The 22,190-nt window shown below is 42.8% G+C and overlaps 1 protein-coding gene across 3 annotated transcripts in view; it reads right to left on the bottom strand.

The window, feature by feature from the left end:
* The window catches only part of ATP8B1 (ATPase phospholipid transporting 8B1), a 107,829-nt gene that overhangs the window by 81,348 nt on the left and 4,291 nt on the right, over positions 1–22,190 (bottom strand). Inside the window, exon 1 of one of the 3 annotated variants that reach the window (XM_039840769.1) lies at positions 4,992–5,012. The exons of the other annotated variants lie outside the window; for them this stretch is intronic. The gene's annotated coding sequence lies outside the window, so the exon portion shown is untranslated. Of the gene's footprint in view, positions 1–4,991; positions 5,013–22,190 lie in introns of those variants that run through there. 3 annotated transcript variants of the gene reach the window in all.

The raw sequence follows: 22,190 nt of genomic DNA, 5'->3' as shown, positions 1-22,190 counted from the left end.
CAGTGACAGCCATCATTTTTAGGCAGCTGACAAACCCAAGAAGCCAGCGGTATGTGATGATTTCTGCAAATAAAAATCCAGAGATGTTTTTATTTTCCCAGCTGCTCAGAAGGTAATTGACCAGCCCGAGTAGAGAGGAAACACCCAGGAGCCCACCCTTTGTCCCCTTGAAGAATCTGGGAGGAGAGTTCCCAATAGCTAGATGGCCCTCCCCGGTTGCCTGAGTGTTCTGGTCCTGATGCCAAGGCAAAGATGGCTTTGGGAGGTACCAGGACAGACCACATGTAGCCTCTTTGTTCAACATTCCCGGAGCCCGGGCATGTGAAAGGGAGGGCACCTCAGAAGGAACAGGAACCAGTGGTCTGCACTGCTCCAAACCCCTGGCCTGCCCGGGAGAGCCCAGCCGCCCCCGCAGCCCTGTTTTCCGCCTGCTGGTGGTGCAGCTCCGCTCCTCTCATTGCTCCATCTCTGTCTGGATCTGCCCTGCGGGGAGATGGAGATCAGGATCCAACTGGCTCCCTCCTCCACCTTCAGCGGTTACAACTCTTCCTCAGGTTAAAACCAGTTTCTGTAGAGCCTTTCCAAGGATGGCCTTGGGCCTTTCTATTCTAAACCGCTAAGAATGGAAGGCCATTTATTTACCAATCACTGGTCTGGTTAAAATCAGGAACAATAAGGTTCCTTGGAGGTGCAGGGGTAAAGCAAGAAGCGTTAGTATGTGGATGATCTCAAGTGGCAGGAAACAGCCAAAGGGGTCCCCAGAATAGACAGTTGAGATGGGAGTTGGAGAAGAAAACTAACTCAGGAGGAACAGTGCATCTGCGGCATTCCAGGAGCACAGCAAATGGCATATATTCTCCAAGAATTGTTTATTTGTAATTCTGATTTAATAATGTATTAATGACAACATTAGCCAGCATTTACGGAGCTAATACTTTGTGCCAGGTACTATTCCAAGCTCTTTATACATCGAAATGCAAAATGCATTTAAAGCTCATGACAACCCCGTGAGGTAGGTCCTTTTATTCCCATTTTACAGATGAAAACACTGAGGTCAAGAAACCTGCCTAGAATCTCACAACCAGCACATGTAGAGCCTGGATTCAGACCTGGTCAGTCTGGCTCCAGCATCAGGCTTATAAGACAATCATGCCTGCAACTCCTTTGTCTTGCTCTCAGGCAGAAGTGCCTCTGCCCTGCAGGCCTTCCCCGGCACGCCCCTCACCCAAGCTGCTGATAGGAATTGCAATCCCAAGTGTCAGTTCCTTATCTGGAAATTGGACTGGATCTTTCCAGAGTAGCCCACAGAATGTTCATTTGCCTTGAGAGGCCTGTATTCTACACATAATGGTACCATGGAGCTTAGTCGCCATGTATAGTAACGTTTCTGCTCAGTTTGGAACGCCAGAAGCTGTCTCCCCACTCCTCATTGTCCTTGCTCCATGACCCGCATGAGGCACAAGGCTCCTTCCATTATCTCCAGCCAGCCTGCTCTGAGAGCAGAGGGCCCCAGAGCCAAACCACTGAGACAAGAGCTTCAAGGGCCGGGAGCAAGAGATGGAGACTTCGAGATTAATAGCCGGCCAGCAAACAGGGTGGCTTATTCCTAAGGGCAAACCATAAGTAAGGACCAGGTACATCGGGGCCTGCCGACTGCAGCATATTTCAAGTTCATGGCACTCTACCTGGAGGGGAAACATCTCAACATGCCCTACTGTTAACAAGAGAAGGACAGAAAAGGGGCAGTCAGACATGGGTTATTTAGTGTTTCCTCTCTACTAGAGAGAGACATAGACTTTAATTTTTATTAGGAGAAAATTTAGACTTAATACTGGTAAAACTGATGGGAGAAAAGATGGTAAATCTTTTTTCATAAGTACCTCATCAGATCAAAATAGAGCTGTTTCTGCTGGACATGTTATCAGTCCTTCACCCATTCAGATGGTTTTATTGAGCATGATACAGTCTACTTCTCAGCTCTGGGCTTTGCTCATCTCATAGTTCAAAACAATTTCTTTCTTTTCCTTATTCCGACCCTTCAGTGCACCTCCTTTATAATTCCTAAATGATCTGAGATTACCAGGTTTCCCTTACTCAAGCTTCCAAAAATCAGGCTGAGGAGTCATTTTCAGGCATCAGCACTGTACAAGCTGATTGCAGAGTTCCCTTCTTGATAAGCGATGAGCTGGTGGTGCCTTATGATTGAGACAGGCCACGCGCAGAGGAAGCGTGCTCTGGGATGCTGCCTCAGGTCTAAATTTAACTGGGACCTCTGACAATGAAAACCCACAAGCTGATCAGAACGCACCTGGTCTCTCAAAATTTGAATAATCGCAAACAAAATAAATTAGTTTTCCAGTCACTTCAAGGGGCTCACTCAGCATTTTTCTTGAAACAACCAGAAAAACCACATTCAGAAGGGAACACAGCCCAGAGGCCCGGAAACTCATGATAAAATACCTGAAAAGAAACAGGCAGGTTCTACCTTTAGTTTTGAGACAAATAAATCAGATATAGAGCCCCAGGTCTCCAGTACAGAAAACCTTCCTGCTTCTCAGAGGTCAAATCTGCAATTTTGTTAGTTACATCAGTGCTTGACAAAGGAGTTAAGATTCATCGTAAGGAACAAGCCTCCTAAAGTGTAAAATTCCACCATTTCCTCTATTGTTCTGAAAACTAATATAATAAACAAGTTATGAGTTACATAAAATAAAGACACACAGTATAGAGATATATAAAGATATAAAGCATGTGAAGTACATATAAGTTTATAAAGTATATAGATATACAAAATATGGGCCTTGGTCCTCATATGCTTGCAGCAACTGTGGCAAATACACACCCACCAAAATTTGGTGTGACAGGTGCTAGCATAACCCATAGGAGAGGGAAGTCAGTTCCACCTGCTGAGCAGGAACTGTCCAGAACGGAGAAAGGAGGGAAGTTATCTGATTTGGGCTTTGAAGGTCAAGTTGGGCTGGTTGACAGATGGGGGGTGAGAAGAGAAAGGCATTTCAGGAGAGGAAACCATAGAAGTGAAAGTTCGCAGAACAGTCCAGTGACTAAAGTGTGGGCAGGTGCAGGAGGCAGATAGCTGGAGGAGGAGAAGGCTGGAGAGGCTGTGAAGGCCTCCAGGTTAGAGGCATTAGTTAGGAATTAGGGTGCTAAGTAAGCAAAGGCCATTAGAGGCTTTCATGCTTTGAAAGCAAATGTCTCCAGGCTATATGACAGGTACTCAGTTAAGCTGCTTGGTGGGCAAGACGTTGGCTTCTGTCCTGCTGGGACTGTGGCCCACAGAAGTATTTACAAATGAGGTCAGAACACATGAGGTCAGCCGGGGGTCTGAAGCACAAGCAGAGCAACAGAAGGGAGGGAGCATCTGTTGAGGGACGGTCAGTGCAAAGAGCCTGGGCCTCTTCAACGGGAAGTGGCCTAGTCAGATCTGCATTTTAGAAACGATAACCCTGACCAGGGACTTCAGAGGGAGACGGTGTTAATCTTCTTGTGCTTCAAAAGCTTGCAAGATTGCAGGAAGTCCTCTGGTCCTCTGGCCCATGATGATAAAGGCAGAGGGAAGCCAGCGCAGGTGCGGAGGGGGCTCATGACAGATGTGCCTCTGTGGGATGCGGATTGTTCTGGCCTGAAGGCAATTTTAGCTTCAGGCTCTAAAGAAACTTCTGCTCCTCCTTTTGATTATCTGGAAGAACTTGAATTAGGGGCCATGTCCATAATAAGGGATTATCAGTGATGACTTTTTTAACCCACCAACACAGCAGGGTAAATTTTTATCTACTAAGCATCTGCTCTTATCATCATCCTGCAGTGAGCCTCTGAAGCCCCCAAGATACCTGACCTCAGCCCCGGCTCAGGACATCCCACAGACCAGGTCCCCATTCCTGTCTCTGAACCTCTCATGCATGTGGGGTCTCTGACTCTCTCAGGTGTAGGGGGTTCCCATACATATGCATATGCATTACATTCGGTTATTTTCTCTTGCTAATCTGACTCATGTCTGTTTGATCATTAGACCAGACAGAAGAACCTGGAGGGGAGAGGGAAGTTTGCTCCTCCCCCACAGTCTCTTTTTCTCCCTGCTGGAACCAGAGCATCTAGAACAGTGCCTGGCACGTAGTAGGCAGTTGGTAGGCAGTGAGAGGTTTTAGATTCTGGAAACTGAATCTAAATGTTTGGTAAGTGAGAGGAAAGAAGGATGGAAGGAAGGAAGGGAAGGAGGGAAGAAAAGAAGTAGAGAGGAAGGAACGGAAGGAGGGAGAGAGGGAGGAATTCTCACTCCATATGATCAGGGTCACAGGTAAGTGGCCTGAAAGGAAGAAACAACTTGTTCTTCTGTGTTTGGAGAGAGACTCTGAGGGAGCAGCAAAACAAGCAAGCATTCATTTAAAATCTACCCATTCATGTATTCCTTTAGTCAAAATAAAAAGGAATATCTAATAATGATGCCAGGACGAGGAATAAACAATACATGGATTTTAATCAAAGGAATCATGAGTCATTGAATAACAATTATCATCATTATTTGTAGGCTGCTTTCTTCTATGGTTCTCTGAGTAATAAATTCAAAGGATTGGCCGATCTTGTGATTTGGCATGACAAACCGGGTGAGCGTACTTCATGACTCAGTTCAGTTTAAAGTCGATACTACACATTAAGAAAACAAAACTAACATCTGTGCTCAGCTGAATTCTGTCCAATTATTCTTTCGCCTCCATTGCAATTTGTTTGGCACGCTGCCTATAATTTTAAAGGTAATGACTGTAATAATAATATCGCCTCAAATTCATAAGGCGCCTTCCTTCTATGTCATTTATTAGTCTTCACCCACCACGTTAATTAGGCTCCCACCACTGCTGCAAGTTATGGTTTCATTGCCCAGTTTAATCACCTTCGCCTTGCAGAAAGGAAATGGAGACATGAACAGGTTAAGATGTGTGGCCAAGGACTCAGGGTCAGCCGGGGAGGAAGTTACGTACCATTCCGTAGGCCTGGGACAGCACCACACAGTTAACAAGCGTTACTCGGTGTCCACCACTGCAGCACAGAACGAAGTAGAAAAGCAGCGAGATGGAGCCCTCACTTCCTTCTTCCTATCTGATCTGATCTGAGGGCTCATTCCACATCTAACCCAGAGTCATCTTAAAGTTCCCTAAAGCGACCAGAAGCAAATCTCTCTCACACACACACAAACATACGCACGCACACACACACCTAATTTTTCATAGTTTGAAGGGTTCTTAGGGAGAAGTTGTTCAGAAAATAGAGAAAAGGCTGGCATAAATGTCTAGTGCATTTTCTGACATGGAGAGTTATTTTCATTACCTACTCCCTTCCCTAAAAATTAACAAAATACTTCACTGTAAAAAAGCTCATCTGGATGTTTTAAATAGTATCCGGCCTGAAGATGAGTGGACAGACCAGGTGATTTCTCTTAAGTCCTGCTGCAGCCCTATCATTATGCAACATGTTATCTTCCTTTCTCGCAAGGTTATTCAATGGTTTCTTCAAGTTAATTTCTTATCTATTAAGTTGACAGTAGAATCCATTGGCAGAAATTATGTAAGATTTCAATTTGTTTTGTATTGACCATACTCCTGATTTCAAGTCGAAGTTGTAAGTTAAATTCCACTGCCATTGGTGTTATTTTTTGTGTTTTGTTTTTTATTTTTTGTGTGCAGTGGTGGGGAATACATATGTACACATTTGTAAATGCAAAGATTATTTGTAGTAGATTAACTGATAAACTGGGAATGGCTATTGCCTCTGAGGTGAACTGGGTATTGGAGTGAAGAGGGGCATTTAGATTTACATTACACTTTATATCCTTTCGTACCTTTTGAAAGTTGTATAATTTGCACGTATTGCTTATTCATAAAATTAAACTGAAAAACAAACGAAAATATGTGGAATGAAACCGAAGCTTGGAAACTCTTTCTTGTTGGAGGCCTTCATCGGAAAATAATCATGATGATTTCACGTGTGGGTTTACCAGTGATGCCTGACAGCCGGGGAGCTGACAAGATCGATGGGGAGCTCCCCGGAGCAGGGAGCATTTTAAATGGCACCTTAAATCTCTGCATTACTTATCTATTGCTGCCTAACAAATTTCCCCCAGATTTAGCTATTTAAAGCACAAGCGTGATCTCAGTTTCGGTGGCTCAGGATCTCGGGTACGGCTCAGGGTTTCTCTCCGGGCTGCAGCCATCTGGGTTCGCCTGGGAAGGCTCTGCTTCCAAGCTCACATACAGGGCTGTGGGCAGGGTTTGGTCCCTCATAGGCTGTTGGCTGGAGGCCACCCTCAGTTCTGTGCTGTGCATGTCTCCCCACAGGGCAACTCACAACATGGCAGCTGGCTTCTCTTAGAGCAAGTCAAAGGAGGCTCTTTGTGCACACTAGTCTGAGAAGTGACATCTCATTGCTTTTACCATACTCTCTACAGCAGCAGTGCATCACCAGGGCCAGCCCACATTCAAGGAGAGAGGATACCCAGAAGGAGGAGAAGCCACAGATCACACTTAACGAGAATCCTGAGACATGTTAGCAGAGTCCCCAAATTGGTCAAAGTCATTTGAGACAGCTCTCATGGAACAAGCATGAGAAGTCTAATGAAAACCAGAGACACGACTTCACTCAAAACAGCATCAGGAAATGCAAAGCGTCATGAGCACTCATGGACAGAGCTGGAGGGCTCCCAGAAGGCAAAAGAAAAATTCAAAATTGACTTTTAAAATCAAAGTTGGTATCAGCTATGGTCTAATATGCTCACTTCTTTTTTTAATTTAGCAACACTGAACATGGGGTTTCTATCTCATTTTTTTGAAATGATTGTCAATTCTTGTGTTATACAGTAAAAGAGAAGTGAAAGACTCAGGTATAATGTTAAACATTCTCTTTTTACTAAGCCACTGCAGCATACAAAAGCTGAATAAATCAGTTGGCCTCAAAGTCTACATTTCTGATCCACATATTTGATCATTATGAATTTCAAATTCACAAGTTTGTATATGTAAAAATCTGTTGGAGATATCAATGGAGAAATTTTTTTTTTAAATCTGAAGTTAGAAATGGTAAAGCAAAGATCTTTTTTTATCTTTTACTGACTTAAGTAAATCCTTAAAAAGATTGAAAAAATATTCAACTTGTCTATTTCTTTAAAAAGTCCTTTGAAAACGAAAATGCATAAGTTCACAATTACTCTGAATATCACTGAAGGTTTTACAGGATTCACTCTGTAAATAGCTTCCTCTGGCCTGGCTCCCAAGTATTATGCGTGGCTGTAAGGAATATCCTGTTATATGTTTACATATATTAACAGCTTTGGGAATCGAACAATTAAAAGTGTCAGATCTTATCATATTGCTAAACGATGGTAGGCTGGCTTCCGATTCAGGGCTGGGTTGATGGGAAACCAAGAAAAAGAAAACTGGAAAAATGGGAGTGGAGAGGTCACAATTACATCTGAATATGGATTTCCAATTGTTTCCCAGTCCTGCTCAAGGCCACAGAAGTAATTTCAATTCTCAGGTATATTCACCTAATCCTCACATTTCAAAACCCTTAAAAATCTCTTAATTGGCTTTAGACGAGGGGGTTGCCTAATGGAAATAAAACGGTACACAATATTTGAAGAACCTATTTCTTCTGTGAATGGTTTTACTCTAAGAGAAGGAAGATCTGGTTTCACATTTCCTCTTTCCTTCCCCTTTTCAGCACACCCGCCTCTCCTCCTTGCCCTAGCTGATTAGAAAATGGTTCCTAAGTGGTCAAGAGAGTCCAGCCTCAGGAGCCACATCATATTCCATCATGATTTGGACAGAAGACAACTTCCTCCTCTCAGAGGTGTGTGGCTGTCCAATGCTGGCTTCTCAAACGGGGTGCATGTATGTCAGCCAGCTGTTTAAAATTCATAAAAACAGACTTGAAGATCATTCACAGTCAGATACGGGCAATCTCCAGAACCTCAGAAAGTGGGCGTTAAGTGCTGATTGGTCTATTCAAAACCACTTGAGGAACTACGGAGAAAGAAAAGGGACAGACAAGAGTTTCGACTTTCTCAGTCTCTCAAGGTGAATTTGAAGCACAGCAGTAACTGCGTTACTGGTCTAAGCCGAAGGGTAAATATGAATTTCTGCTCTTGCCAATAAACGAGTCCCTTTGATCATATTCTTTACTCTTTGTCCTTGAGACTGTTCCACACCAGTCTGGAGAGCTTCACTGTGTTTTTGTAACGCTACCAAGTGGAATACAACCTCTATTTTAGAGCTTTAAGGGTTGTTAGAGAAAATGTCCAAATTCTTCAGAAAAGAAAAATCTAGAGCTCAGAAAAGTTAGGGGAAGTGAGTGCTGGGCCTGTATTTAGTCTGCCTGTGCCTCGGTGTCCCCATCTGTAAAGCGATGATTAAACATATTATTTAAATCATCAGTTATTGAATACACACTAGGTTATAGATGCCTGGGATGAATAAAACATGATGACCCGCTCCTCAAGGAAAGAGAAACTGTAACGCAGATTAGATTAACGGTAAGTGTAGGCAGAAGATGCCACGCCCTGGGGATGAAATGGAAGCTCAGAGAAGCAACACTTCCACCCTGACCGGAAAGAAGTTGGGAGGAGGAGCTCCAGGCCAGAAAAACACTGCAGCCGAATGCAAACAATGAAGAATTTTGTTCCCTGGAAAAAGGGCAGAAAGGGCAAAGGTGCCCTGCCCTCTCTTTAGAATCTTTGTGCGAGTGAGATATTGCATTTGAAGGCACTCTGTGATCTGCAAATCACTGCACACATGTGAGCTATGACGTTATCGAGTGGCTTGATCAAGGCCACTCACAGCTGATGCATTACAGAATCTAGTCTTATATCTTTGAGCTATACTACTCATTCATTTCAATCATTTCCCCCATATGTTTATATCTAGACATTTCCATAAACCCGAGTGAATTTTCGATACACCAAAAGACATTCCGTAAGAGGGCAGACTCCTACAGGATCTACCTTCCATGCAGTAGTTCTCTGCCTGACTACACATTAGAATCACCCCAGATGTGTCTTGGTGTGACACAGAATCTCCAAGTGGGGGCTAAGCATAAGTATATTTGACGCTCCCCAGGTAGTTCTGATATGCGGCTAAATTTGAGAACCTCAGTCATTGCAAAGCCAAGAATGGACGGTACACTCCCACATACAGAAAATTCCTCAGTCACCTCTGGTTTATACATCTTAAAGAAGGCTCCAGATAATGTGAGATCCATCTGTTTGAGTCTGGACTATAATGTGGTTCTTTTAGGAAAACAGTTACCCTCTGAATGATGACTGGCCTGGATTAATATTAATCTGTCTTTTCTGAAGATACACAGACTGATAGGGGAGTAGGGGGTGCCCAGAAGGATGACAGGTGGCAGAGAACAGTCTGTCCAGACTAAAAATGCTCTAACCATAAAATAGATAATGTGCAGATTACAGGGGAGAGAGCCCATCTGGAGGAATGCAGGCACGGATATTTAGGTGGATTTCTGTTTAACAAAAGTACTAACGTGCTTCTTTGCGGTCCCTTGAAACTAATGACAGACATATAACACAGGGTGGACTCAAAATAGCTCTTTTTTATGTTCTTATTTCATTTTATAATATAGGAAGGCTTATGTAAAATAAGAACTTTAAAGATATCAAATACACCTAGTAGATGCTGCCTAAAATGAAACCATAAAATGCATCTTTACATAATTCGCAAGAAAAGAAAGGGCATGTAATGACAGAGCTGTTGTCTTTCAATGCTATAGCTGGTTTTCCCTGTCCTCTGTGTCCTTGCTACTCAAAGTGAGGTCTGTAGACCAGCGGCATCTACAGCACTGAGAGCTTGTGAGAACTGCCAATGTCACCACCTGCCAAATTCAGAATCTATGTTTTAACAAGATTCCCCAGGAGATTCACATGTACATCAATGTTTGAGAAGCCACTAGTCAACACTGTGGAAGTGGCCACTTTCTAGGTGGTCCATCACATCCATGTGGGAGCATGATCGGAGGCCAGATTTTTCTTTAGGATCCACTTAATTTCAAGTATTTCCTCTAACCCAACTGGAATGTTTTATTATGTCCCAAATCTGAGGAACCCCAAATCATCGTTCAAGCTTGCCCTACAATGTCCTTCGGAAGCTTCCCGAACACCCGTAAATTGAGTTAGTAACTCCCTTCTCTGTGCTCCCATACCCTCATCACTTCAAGCTAGTCTCCATTCATTCATTCACTCACCCACAGAGCAACCACTTGCACTAAGATACCACTAATAGTAATCAGACAAGCTTCAGACAACCTTCAGGCATTCTGTCAGCTGCTGAGAAGGGAGCATGTCCCTTCTCAGGAAGCTTCCAGGCTCATGCAACCAATCCTCACAAGGAAAAGAGCAGAGGGCATGCCTTGGGAGAGACCTACTTTAATTAGTGTGGTCAGAGAATGCCCTGAAGAAATGACACTTGAGCCGGAAAGCAAAAGATCAAGGAAAGAGCTTATCAGGTGAGAAAGCAACAAAGGTGTAGGTCTTCTGACAGGAAAGGGCTTGTCATGCTCCAGAAACTGAAGCAGGACTAGATGAAACTTCAGGGAAGAAGCAGGCTGGCCCTGGTGAGCCATGGAAAGGAGGTAAATGTTATAACTGCGATGGTGACAGATTTTGCAACTGGGTTTGGACATGTTCCATGATCTGATCAGTTGCTTTGGGCTGGAGTAGGGCAGGGCAAAAATGGAGACGTCAGTTAGGAGACTCCCAGCATAGTCCAGGAGAGAGAGGGTGGTGGCTTGAACTAACGAGATGGCAGGGGAGAAGATCAGAGAGATCCAAGATCTTCTGGAAGAAGTAACAGATCTAGAGATGGATGGGAAATGGAGGTCAGGGTGGTGAAGTCTGGAAGAAAAAGGGGTCACACAGTTCAAGGCCAAGTTTCCGGCTTAAGCAGCAGCTAGAAAAGACTCATCTGCTCAATGCTGGATGTGCTGTGTCTGGGGTGCTCTGGAGATAAAGTGGAGATAACAGCCAGCAAGGAGAAACAGACAGCGGCAATGTAAATTCAGCAGGAATTGTCATATTAATAATATTTAAAGCCACAGAAGTGGAGGCCATCACTTCACAGAGTGAGAAGCTGCCTGAGGCTCAGTCCTAAAGAATCCCAGTATTTAAGATGATTCCTGTGCATGGTTAAGAGCAAGATTTCTCAGCCTCAGTGCTACTGGCATCTTGGTGGACTTTGTCGTGGGGGCTGTCCTGTGCAGTGTAGGATTTTAACAGCATCCCTGGCCTCTTCCATCATGTGCTAGTTGTACCTCCAGAGTTGCGACAACCTAAAATACCTCCTGGAGGCCAAAATCATCTCTGGTTGATTAGTTAGGGATACTTTTACAAACTCTTTAATAAATCTGGTACCGGTCTTCTGTCTCAAAAATTTCTTAGACAACCCAGGGTAAGAGTTCCATAAATCATTTCAACCAAGGTCCTAAAATTAATTGAATAAAGTTTGCATTAAGCTTGACTTTGTTCCACCTAACAGGAAACCACTGTAGTTATACTAACCCCCAAATGCTCTCCAGATGTTGAAAACTCTTTATCTTTATTGTCTTTTGATGATAACATAAACCCAAACCAGAACAATGATTACTATAGGTGTTAGCTGTTCTTCACTTGTATGAAAATATTTTGTAGCTCAGAGTTATAGAATGGTCTAGAAGTTTCCAAGAAAAAAAACAAAAAACGATCTCTAACCAGGCCAAGATGTCACAAGAGCTCACTTTTTCCTAAGTACAAGCTACCTAAAGATAATCCCTGGTATTTTGTGGCATTTGCAAAGCAGGGCAGTATGCACCAAAAGTTGGTACAAAGCCTTAAAATATTTGTTTGTGACTATTTTTACTAAGTAATAAGGTCCAAGAACTTAGTTATTTTCCTCTTACTTAAGAAATGAAAGCCATAAAGTTTACTTAACCAGGCCCCAGTGGATTCTTTTTATCAAATACAACCAATTTCAACACCTTCTCTCATAGAATATCCTTTAATAATGGCAGCTAAAGCCAGTGACTGTAAGTGTAGAAAAAGTCATGCTTCTGACTTTATTTCTTAATGTGTAATTGTCGGACAGCTACTACAATTTAAGCACTGTGCTAGGGGTCGGGCTACATTAGTAAAACTTAAAAAGCTGCTCTTCTCACCCACGTGACAGCCTGCCTAGTCCAGAAAGACAAACAGACCGGCAGTGACAACATGGTTCAGGGATGGCGCATCCCTGGGCCCACATCTGTCCTGTTTCTCACCTGTTTAAGGTGAGGTCACCGAAGAATCCTAATACACCTTTCTCCGCGGTGGCTAGACATTACCTTGGAATCAAACTTATCAAAAAACCTCTAGGCTGGTGGTTCTCGGCCTGAAGCAGGCATTGGAGTCCCCTGAAGTTGTGTTCAGACACAGGTTGCTGAACAGATTGTCTTACCCCTGAGTTTCTGATTTGACAGGTCGCGGTGGGGCCTCCAGTTGTGCTGTCGCTGCTGGTCCTGGGACCGTACTTTGAAAACCAGTGTCTAGGCCACTGGCCCGTGAAATAAAAACTAGCTACCATCTCTGAGATGGTGCGATCCAAGCTGAGACAGGCATGGGACAGAGAGCCATCAGAGCAAGGAAGGGGCCCCTCGCTTTGGCCTGGGAGGGAGGGAGGAAGGGTGGAAGATCAGGACGACTTCCAGGAGGAAGCAGCACCTGGTCAGCAGGTAGGAGGGGGAGGGGAAAGAGCAGATGCAGCGGCCCTGATACAGAGGGAGCCTGTGCTCTAGAATTCAGGTAAAAAGGGACATGACATTTGATATTAGGCAGTTAGCAGAAGCTACTGCACCATTAACCTCAGGAATGAAAACATTCTTTCTATGGAAAGCATTTTAATGGTCGAATACAGTAGGCCCTCCATATCACAGGGTTTCACATCTGTGAATTCAACAGCCAGTGATAGAATATACATATATTTTTAAAATCCTGGAAAGTTCTAAAAAGCAAAACTTGAATTTGCCATGTGCCAAGCACTTAGGCTGAATCCACATGAACGAGTGAATGAAGGGACACGTGTAGGCACACCCTGCTGTAGCCTGTCTGCAAACACTGCACCATTTTACATAAGGGACTTGAGTATCTTCAAATTTTGATATCCGCGCGGGGTCCTGGAACCAACCCCATGCAGATACCGAGGGTCCGCTGTATTTCACTGTCATCTTTTTCCTTCTTGCCCTGAATGCTTTCCTCCTTAAACAATAGCCTGTGCTTTAAAAGAGTGTATCACATGCCAGGATTACGAAATAGTAATAACTTCGCTGTTTTCATATCACTTCTAAAGATATGTGGGAGGCTCAGTTAGTTAGTCTAGAGATAGTGCCTGCAACGGTCCAGGAAATGAGCCAAGAAATAAAAAAAATCTCAGGATCACCTTTTAAGTGGAAACTGACTGGGACAGAGGTAGGGGAGGGAAGGATCCAGTATGCTGAAGATGATAAACAGGGATGTTCGAGCTGGGAGTTCTGCTGGTTCTCTTCTAAACTAAGCCCCTTTATTTCAATAATGAAACGTGGTCCTCTAAGGGTTCACAAAAACTAGGAAACCCTGAAAATATTAAAGGAAGTTGAAAAAAAAATCAAGATTTGCTTGAGTACAAAGAAGAGACATTATCATCTTTGTCTAGAGAAAGGGGTTAAAATACAGCCAGACGTGGAAAGTAACATTGACTTAACATGCGGGACAGAAAAATGATCCAGAACGATTCTGAGCTTCGTCAGACTAATTCTGAAAAAATACAAGAACTCGGCCAATAGGATGTTAGAAGAGAAATATTATTTAAAAGATTGGAAGCATTCGAGTATAAAATTTTGCAGACCGTGAAGGTTATGATATTCACATTCAATTCTAAGGGCTGGACTGGAAATCCTTGTGCCGTGCTGAAGACAACGCAGCAAACAAAACTTTACCGGAAAATAAACCGTACTTTAGTTCTTGCAGCAATTGCTAAACTTTATATTCCCTTAGTCCTGTGCCAAACGCAATTAAAACCATATTATACTTATTGATTTCCTTATGACACATGCAAAGGAACCTCCGTCTAAGACATAATGCCATCGGATAAAAAGTGACATAAAATTCCATCTGGAACCCAGAAGGGCACACCGTGAATTTCCTCTTGTGATCCTGGCTTGGTCCTTGCCATTAATTTCTTTTTCAAAACTAGCTGTTGGTGCCTTATCGTTTGCCCAGCTTTCTAATTTTCAATTTTTAAAAAGAGTCTCATCATTTTAAATGCTCTAAATTGGTCAAACTTCAGTGGTCAGGTATACAAATGTTATTTTATTTTGGTATTATTTTCTTTTTCTAAAGATTTTAAATCTCTCAAAATGGAGACCAAAAACCCCTTAAAATAAAAAGGCCTCATTTGAAACTTTATAAACTTTCTAAAGGGACCTATATAGTATTCATAACGTAGACAGAAAAACACTTCATAAAAGTGAATATGGAATGAACAAAACAGAACCTACTATACTTATCTGCCATCAGAAAAGCAAATGTTCATATGACTTTATTAACCAATGTCACCCCGATAAATTTAATTTAAAAATAAGTTTAAATCTTCCTCCAAAAAAAAAGCATATGTTTCACTGACTTCTTAACCTACGATGCTTGAAATTATTTATACCATGTACATGTTAAAATTGCAATCTTATGGTCATTGAGACCACAAAAAGTCATGGGATTACAGAGGAAGGACAACCTATAAAACATCGGGGCCAAGATTTAAAGCACGAGGAAATGGGAGCTTAGAAAACTGAACTGGTGATCACTGAACTGAAAGCTGGGAAGAGTGTTCCAGTCCAGTCTGGCCACTGGCCACCCACCCAAACCCTGCCTGCCCTTGGGTGTCTCCTCTGTTCCATAATATCTGTGCTAACAACTCCCAAGTGAGAAGATTTTAAATCTATGAAGTGGTCTAAAAACACCAAGCATTATCATTAGGGCCAAGGACAAAGAACTGGTGAGACACTTGGCCAGCTCTAATGTCCCCTGAACCCAAGGCCTGTTCACTAATACTAGAGCACTGTTTATTACAAATTATAAATATTCATTAATAATTAGGAGAATAACACAACACAGCCATTCTGAGACTAGGAAAATCAATCCTCCTCCCAACCCCACTCCCAAATTTAAAAAAATATATGGACAATCCAGGAGCTGTCAAATGGAGCTTAAATATACAGGTAGTCTTCAAATTACAAATAGCTCTGTTTCAAAAGTTCACTTCTGAGTAGTGTTGTCAAATAAAATACAAGACATACAAGAAATTTTCAATTTTAGATAAACAATAAATAATTTTTAGTGTACATATGTCCCAAATATTGCATGGGATGTATTTATATTTTTAAAAAATTATCTGTTGTCTATCTGAGATTCAAATTTTACTGTCGTCCCTGTATTTTTATTTGCTAACCTATTTTGGGGTCATTGGTACTGTTTTTCCAACCCTCAGCCATGAGAGCCTAGGAAGAACCCTTACCTTGGGAGTCTAGAAACCCAAGTTCAAGTTCTGATTTTGTCAATGACTAGTTCTAAGACCTCAGGCAAGTTATAGTTCCTCTACTTGCAAAAAGAGGCTGAGAAATACAAGTCCACGCTGTCAGTTCTCAAGGTGTCTGGTCTCCAGCCAGGACTCCTGAAACTGTCTAAGCTTGACCGGCCATTCCTGAGTGTCCCAGCGACTGGAACCGAACACGGCAAAAGCTAAATTCTTAATCCTTCGGCCCGTCCTCTGTCTTTGACACTATTATCTTTAGCCGTTCATGATAGAAATTTGAAAATCACTGGATACTTTCCTCCTACGAGGTTCTCAAATCCGATGCATCGCCAAGGCCAAGATTCCACTTCTAATTCTAAAACGCAGCTCCCATCTGCCATGTCTAATCTCTACTCGTGTCATGCTGGCCCAAGCCCTCATCATCTCTCTCATGGACACTGCAGCAGCCTCTTGACTGGTCTCCTCCCCACACTCCACCCATTCCCCACATCACAGTCTAGGCTATCAGCTGAAACCAGAACTCAAACCTGGTCACTCCACTGCTTAAAAATACATTAACACCTCCCCATCACGTTGGCCCCTGCCTACACCTCATCCCATACTTCCTGGCCCCACCAAGAGCACAGCATCATCTCTCACCATGCGGTCTCTGTGCGTGCTGATCCCACTGGCGGGACCAAGGGAAGCCTAACTGGCACCTTCTTATCTTTCAGGTCTCAGTTTAAGTATAATTTCCTCCCAGAGACGCTCCTGAGCTAATTTTTTCTTTTTTTACTGTGATAAAATATACACAACATAAAATTTAACAGTTTAGCCATTTTTAAGTGTATAGTTCCGTGGTATTATGTACAGTCACAGTGTCGTGCAGTCATCACACCATCCATTTCCAGAACTTTTTCATTTTCCCAGACTGAAACTCTGTGCCCATTAAATAAAAGCTCCCTCTTCCCCCTCCCCTTCGCCCCTGGGAACCCCTGTTCTACTTTGTCTCTATGAATTCGACTATTCTAAGTACCTTGTATAAGTGGAATCATACAGGTTTGTCCGTTTGTGTCTCACTTTTATCACATAGCATAATGTCCCTGAGGTTCATCCGTGTCGTAGCACGGATCAGAATTTCCTTCCTTTTTACGACTGAGTAACATTCTATCGTAAAGATACACCACATTCTGTTTATCTGTTTCATTCCTCAAAGGCCATCTGGGTTCCTCCCGGGCCATGTTCAAGTAGGCTTTCTTTATTCTTTTAGTAACATCTTATTTTCCTTTGAGTGCTTATTACACATTGTAATCCTAATATCAGCATGTTTCATACCTCTTTGGTCCAATATTTTGTTTACTATCTACTCCTGCCATCCCATCCCCAACAATCCTGTAAGCTCCAGGACGGGGAGGACCACGACCGTTTTTAATAAATAATTGTTGAATCATTAAATGAAAGAAAATCATGACACCACCAGAAAGCCACTAGTCTTTAGATTCACTGGTAATTTGCACGGACTTTGGATTCGACAGTGAAAAAGAACAAATTAATGCATACGTGCGCACACACACGCACACACTTAGCTCTCTGGGCAGAAAAATTCCCTTTATAACATGTAAGTCAGTCTATTTGTGACTAGCACACATCTTCATTCCTGTGTTCTTTTTCAAAATGTATTGTGGGTTGAGTGAATTTTTGAAGGGCTTAAGAAGTACAAATTGGCAGTTACAAAATAGCCATGGGGATGTAAAGTACAGCATCAAAAATATAATCGGTAATATTGTAATAACAATATATGGCATCAGATGGGTACTAGATTGGTCAGGGGGATCACCTCTTAAATCATATAAATACATGTCTAACTACTATGCTGTACACCTGAAACTAATATAAAATGATACTGAATGTCAACTACAATTGAAAAAAAAAGAATGCATCATGTACAAAAGTAATGTACATATTCAGCAATATAGAGAAATTAAATAGGTATCGATAAATGCTGCATGGCTGAACCTTGAAAACATTATGCTAATTAAATAAGCCAATCACATAAGACCGCATATTATATAATTTCACTTACATAAAATGTCCAGAATAGGCAAATCCACAGAGTCAGAAAGTCGATTAGAGGTTGCCAGGAGCTGAGGTCAAGAGGGAATATGAGTGACAGCTAAAGGATACAGAATACCTTTTTGGGGGGTGATGAAAAGTTTCTAAAATAGATTGTGGTGATGGTTGTACAACTCTGAAAATACACTAAAAATCGTGAAATTGTACACCTTAAAAGAATGGATTGTACGGCATACTATCTCAATACAGCTGTTTTTTAAAAAGACGACAGATGTGTATTGAGATGGGGGGTGGCCTGCCTGTGTATGAGGGTTGGGAAGAGCTTGCCTTCCCAGCTAGACAGTGCACCAGACAGAGGGGAAAGGGAGCAGGGCCTCAGCAGCAGACCTGGAGGGACAGCCTGTTTTCTCATGCACGGGGGGCCCGCCTTGCCCCCAGTACCCTGTGGATTATGGACTATCTTCCTTTCAAGGCGAGGCCTCTGCTTCTTGCAAATCGCCTTTTTCTAATACCACCCCTCCCCGCTACCAAAGTAGGAAGGCATGCTCTGATGATAAACACAGTGAAAGTTCTCTAAACCCAAACCTTATATAAATAGGCATATTTGTGAAGAGCCTCTTTATAACCTATTTTGAGTGATCTAAACACAGCCCATTGAATTTACAGCATTGGGAAACTGATTTCCGTCTGCAACCCATGCTCCGCCAAGAAACTTATCTTTGGCTCCTCTTTCACACCCTATATATCCAGGCTGTCCGGAAGTCCGCTGGTGCTACCTTTAAACCTTCTCTCTCAGACATCTGCCCAGGGTCAAGCCTCCTAAATGGTCTCCCTGCCTAGGAGCTCTCCCCCTGCCTGACCTCCACACAGCAACCAGAACGATCCTTTGAAAACGCAAGTCAGATCGCAGACCTCGCCACTCCAACAGGCAACTCCTGCACTGGCCGCACGCCCCTGCCTCCATCTTGCACAAAGTCACAGCGAAAGTCCTTACCCGCCCAGGAAGCCCCCGCATGAGGGGGCTCCCCAACCTCTACGCTCTTGTCTTCTCCTTTCCCCTCCTTCCCCACTCACAGGTATGAGGAACAGCCTACTACCCGTTCATCAGGCTTCATGGGAGGAGCCAGGCACTACCCAGGTAGGGCCTCTGGACCAAGACGGTTGTCCCCTCTGCCTGGGACACTCTTTCCCCAGATCTTCATGGTTCATCCCTTTCCAGTGAGGCTTTGTTCCAATGTCACCTCCTCTACTTTACCATTGCCCCCTGCTCCCTGCCCCACACCAAGTCCCTATACCCTGCCCAGCTCTCTCTTTTCATCCCATGTAGCACTTATTTCTAGCACACAATCTACCTACTTACTATCTTCATTCTCTCTCTCTCCCCTCTCTAGGAGGTGAGCTCCCCGAGGGCAGGCCCTTTAACTACTTGATTCACTGACAGATGCCAAGTGCCAGGCACAGAAAATGTGCTTCCTATGAATCTGTTGGCCGGATGGCTGGCTGGGTGGCTACGTGAGGGCTCTGTTTGCTTCAGACTTTGTAAGGCTAAGGAAGGGGGTCCGCTCCGTGGAATAACTAAGGAGACAGGAAGTTCCCTAGGAGTTTACTTTTTTGGCCATTTAGGCCAGAACTCAAGAAATGGGACCAATTAGTTAACTTAGAGTTCAGGGCCCAAGCAAACTTTCTTCTGCTTTCAAAAAGAGTGTTGGTCCACGTAATCTCAAAGACACATTGGCTGTGACTTAGGTCACCACTCGCACAGTCTGAGGTTCTCAAACTGACCTGTAAGCGGGGAAAGCCTAAAGGTGATTTTTTAAAAAAGTATTCTTAATCATGCAGAGCTACACAAAGTGTCAAAGCTCTGAGAATTAGCCACATCAGCCCCAATATCCTTTTTGTAGCTGTGAGTAGCATAGGATAGGAAGGTGGAATGATACCCGAGGATGGTGGTGTTTGGGGTTAGCTTGAAAAAATACATATATATATATACACATCTATATATACTTATATAAGTATATATATATATAAGTAAATATATAAATATATATTAATAAGTAATATAATAAGTAATATAAGATATATTTACTTAAAAATACATTTAATATATATAAATATATATTATAAGTAAATATATAAAATATATTTACTTAAAAAAAAACCCACTGAAATGAAACATGCAAATCCTTATTTTGCATAATTTTCATGGCACAGTATGATCATACACTCATATGAGTGTATTATTCTCTAAAAATATAGATTAAGATGTCTTTAACATAAACTGATATCTAATTGTTATAAAAAGGCTTCTGGTTTTTATCCTGCTACAAATATAAGTACATTATGACACAGATGCGACATTTGACCTTTCTGCCACTTCACAGTCTGTAACTGACCTTGCGCCTTAAAGCTTATGTTGAAAACCAAGGGTTCTACCTTAAGGTAGAACATAATCTGACTTTTAAGTATTCGATTTTTTAAACATGTAATTATCAGGTTTTCTCATATTCTAACCCTCCTTCCATCAAAAAATTAATTAATATTTATTTATTTTTATCCAAGTCAATTCTGGAGGAAAGATAAGGATTTTTTTTTTCTCCACTACACAAGGTCCTTCCTAGAAGGCAGCTGTGGTCTCCAGAGGTCTCCAGACCATGGAGACCGGTCTCCTGAGCTCTTACTCTGGCCCTGGCACAGATCACAGGGTCAGCCACACCACGGGCCAGTTGGGTGATGGCCCAGCTTTGTAAGCTTCAGGTGAGAAGAAGCACATGGCTGCCCTTCATGTGTCTTCAACACATCCATCCTCCTCACAGTTCCCCAAGTTATGATCTCCTAGCCGTTTTGGAGGAAAGTGGGGTCTTAAATACCACATGTCCCTGCCAGTCTTAACCACTTTCTATGAAAGATACATCTCACAAAACTGAATAAGATCTCAAAAACTACCGTGAACAGACATTCCTTTGCCTGTGTCCAGAGCAGCACTATTCATAGTAAGCAAAAGTGGCCACCATCCAACAAACCAAGTGTCCGTGGACAGATGACCGGGTAAACAGAATGTAGTAGATACACACAATGGAACAGTATTCAGCTTTGAAAAGGAACCAGAAGAGTCTGATACATGCTCTGACATGGATGAATCTCGAAGACACTATGCTGAGTGAAATAAGCCAGTCTCAAAAGGATAAAAATTGTATGATGGCACGTACGCGAGGTACCTTAAAATAGCCAAATTCATGGAGACAAATAAAGGAGAAGGGAGAATAGGGAGTCACTGCTGAATGAGGAGAGTTTCCGTTCGGGATGATTAAAAAATTCTGGAGAGGGATAACGGCGATGGTTGCACGATACTATGAATGTGCTTAATACCCCTGAATTCACGCTTTAAATTTGTTAAAATGATATATTTCATAAGCATTTTACCACATTTAACAAAAACCCATGAAATACATCTCTGAGGTCATCAGGAAATCTCCTCTCCTCCCAAAATCGTCTGGTATCAAAAACAGAGTATAGATTTTCACCTCATTTTCACAATCTCCGCAGTCTGATAAACCCCACACACTCAGTTTCCTTGTTTTATCAAAAATTCTTGAGGCTCAGAGGCCCACAAAAATTCTTAGTGCCTGGCTTAGAGGTCCTCACATTTATTTCCAATGTGGCAATAGGACCAACATTTTCCAGCATAAAACGTATAACATCTGACCCATCCATCTCCTGACATGAGTGAAAATTTAAACCAGCCACATCACATGGTTATCTGTTTTCTTAGAGAGAATATCAAACATGTTTTCTGGACCCACAGATCATATACAGATCTCAGAGAAGGGTCTCAGTAGTTCGCTGTGTCCCAAGAAGACAGAATAAGAATTTGGGTACAAGTCATGTCACACTTTATAAAATCAATAACGCATCCAACCCATGGAAGCTTCCCCAAAGAACAAGGATGGATAGCCAGATACTGTGTGAGGCTACTGCCTAATGCCCGAGGAGTTCCAATGAGAGCGTTCCGGCTCGACTCAATTTAAGGAGAGGTCAGAAAACTGATTTCAAACACTGCCTGTGCTAAATCAAACAAACCTCAACTCTGGTGGAACAAAAGCCACTCAGTAAAGAGACAAAACCATAAAAGACAGCCCTGTAAATAAAGACCAAAGATACCAGCCAAAGGTCAGGCTACACATGCACCCAATGCAGAAGTGCCAGGCTTCTCAGTCACGCTGGGGGTGGGCGGGGGCGGGGGGAGGTGGCTGTCGCTACTGAAGGACTGCCCAGAACAAGGGTGACGTCTGTCCTTCCCAGAATCAGTGGGATTCCCACCCTGACCCTCTACAGCTTCCAAGCCTGGCTCTACCTTACTCAATGCAAATTCACTAGACTTGACACTCATAATGAAACACAGAGCTTCAGAGTTAGAATTGACCTGGGCTGTCCTCCAGGGTCTAAGGCAACCATCTCTCCATGCAGGGAGGGACAATGTCCAGGGCAGGGAGAGAGAGAATGTCTGACCTACTTTCTTACTGAAGAAGAAAAAAACCCACACGACTCAGGCCC

The sequence above is a fragment of the Pteropus medius genome, unplaced genomic scaffold (genome assembly GCF_902729225.1).
Source record: "Pteropus medius unplaced genomic scaffold, Ma_sr-lr_union100, whole genome shotgun sequence".
Lineage (NCBI taxonomy): Eukaryota > Metazoa > Chordata > Mammalia > Chiroptera > Pteropodidae > Pteropus > Pteropus medius.
This window is presented reverse-complemented; position numbering and strand designations above follow the sequence as displayed.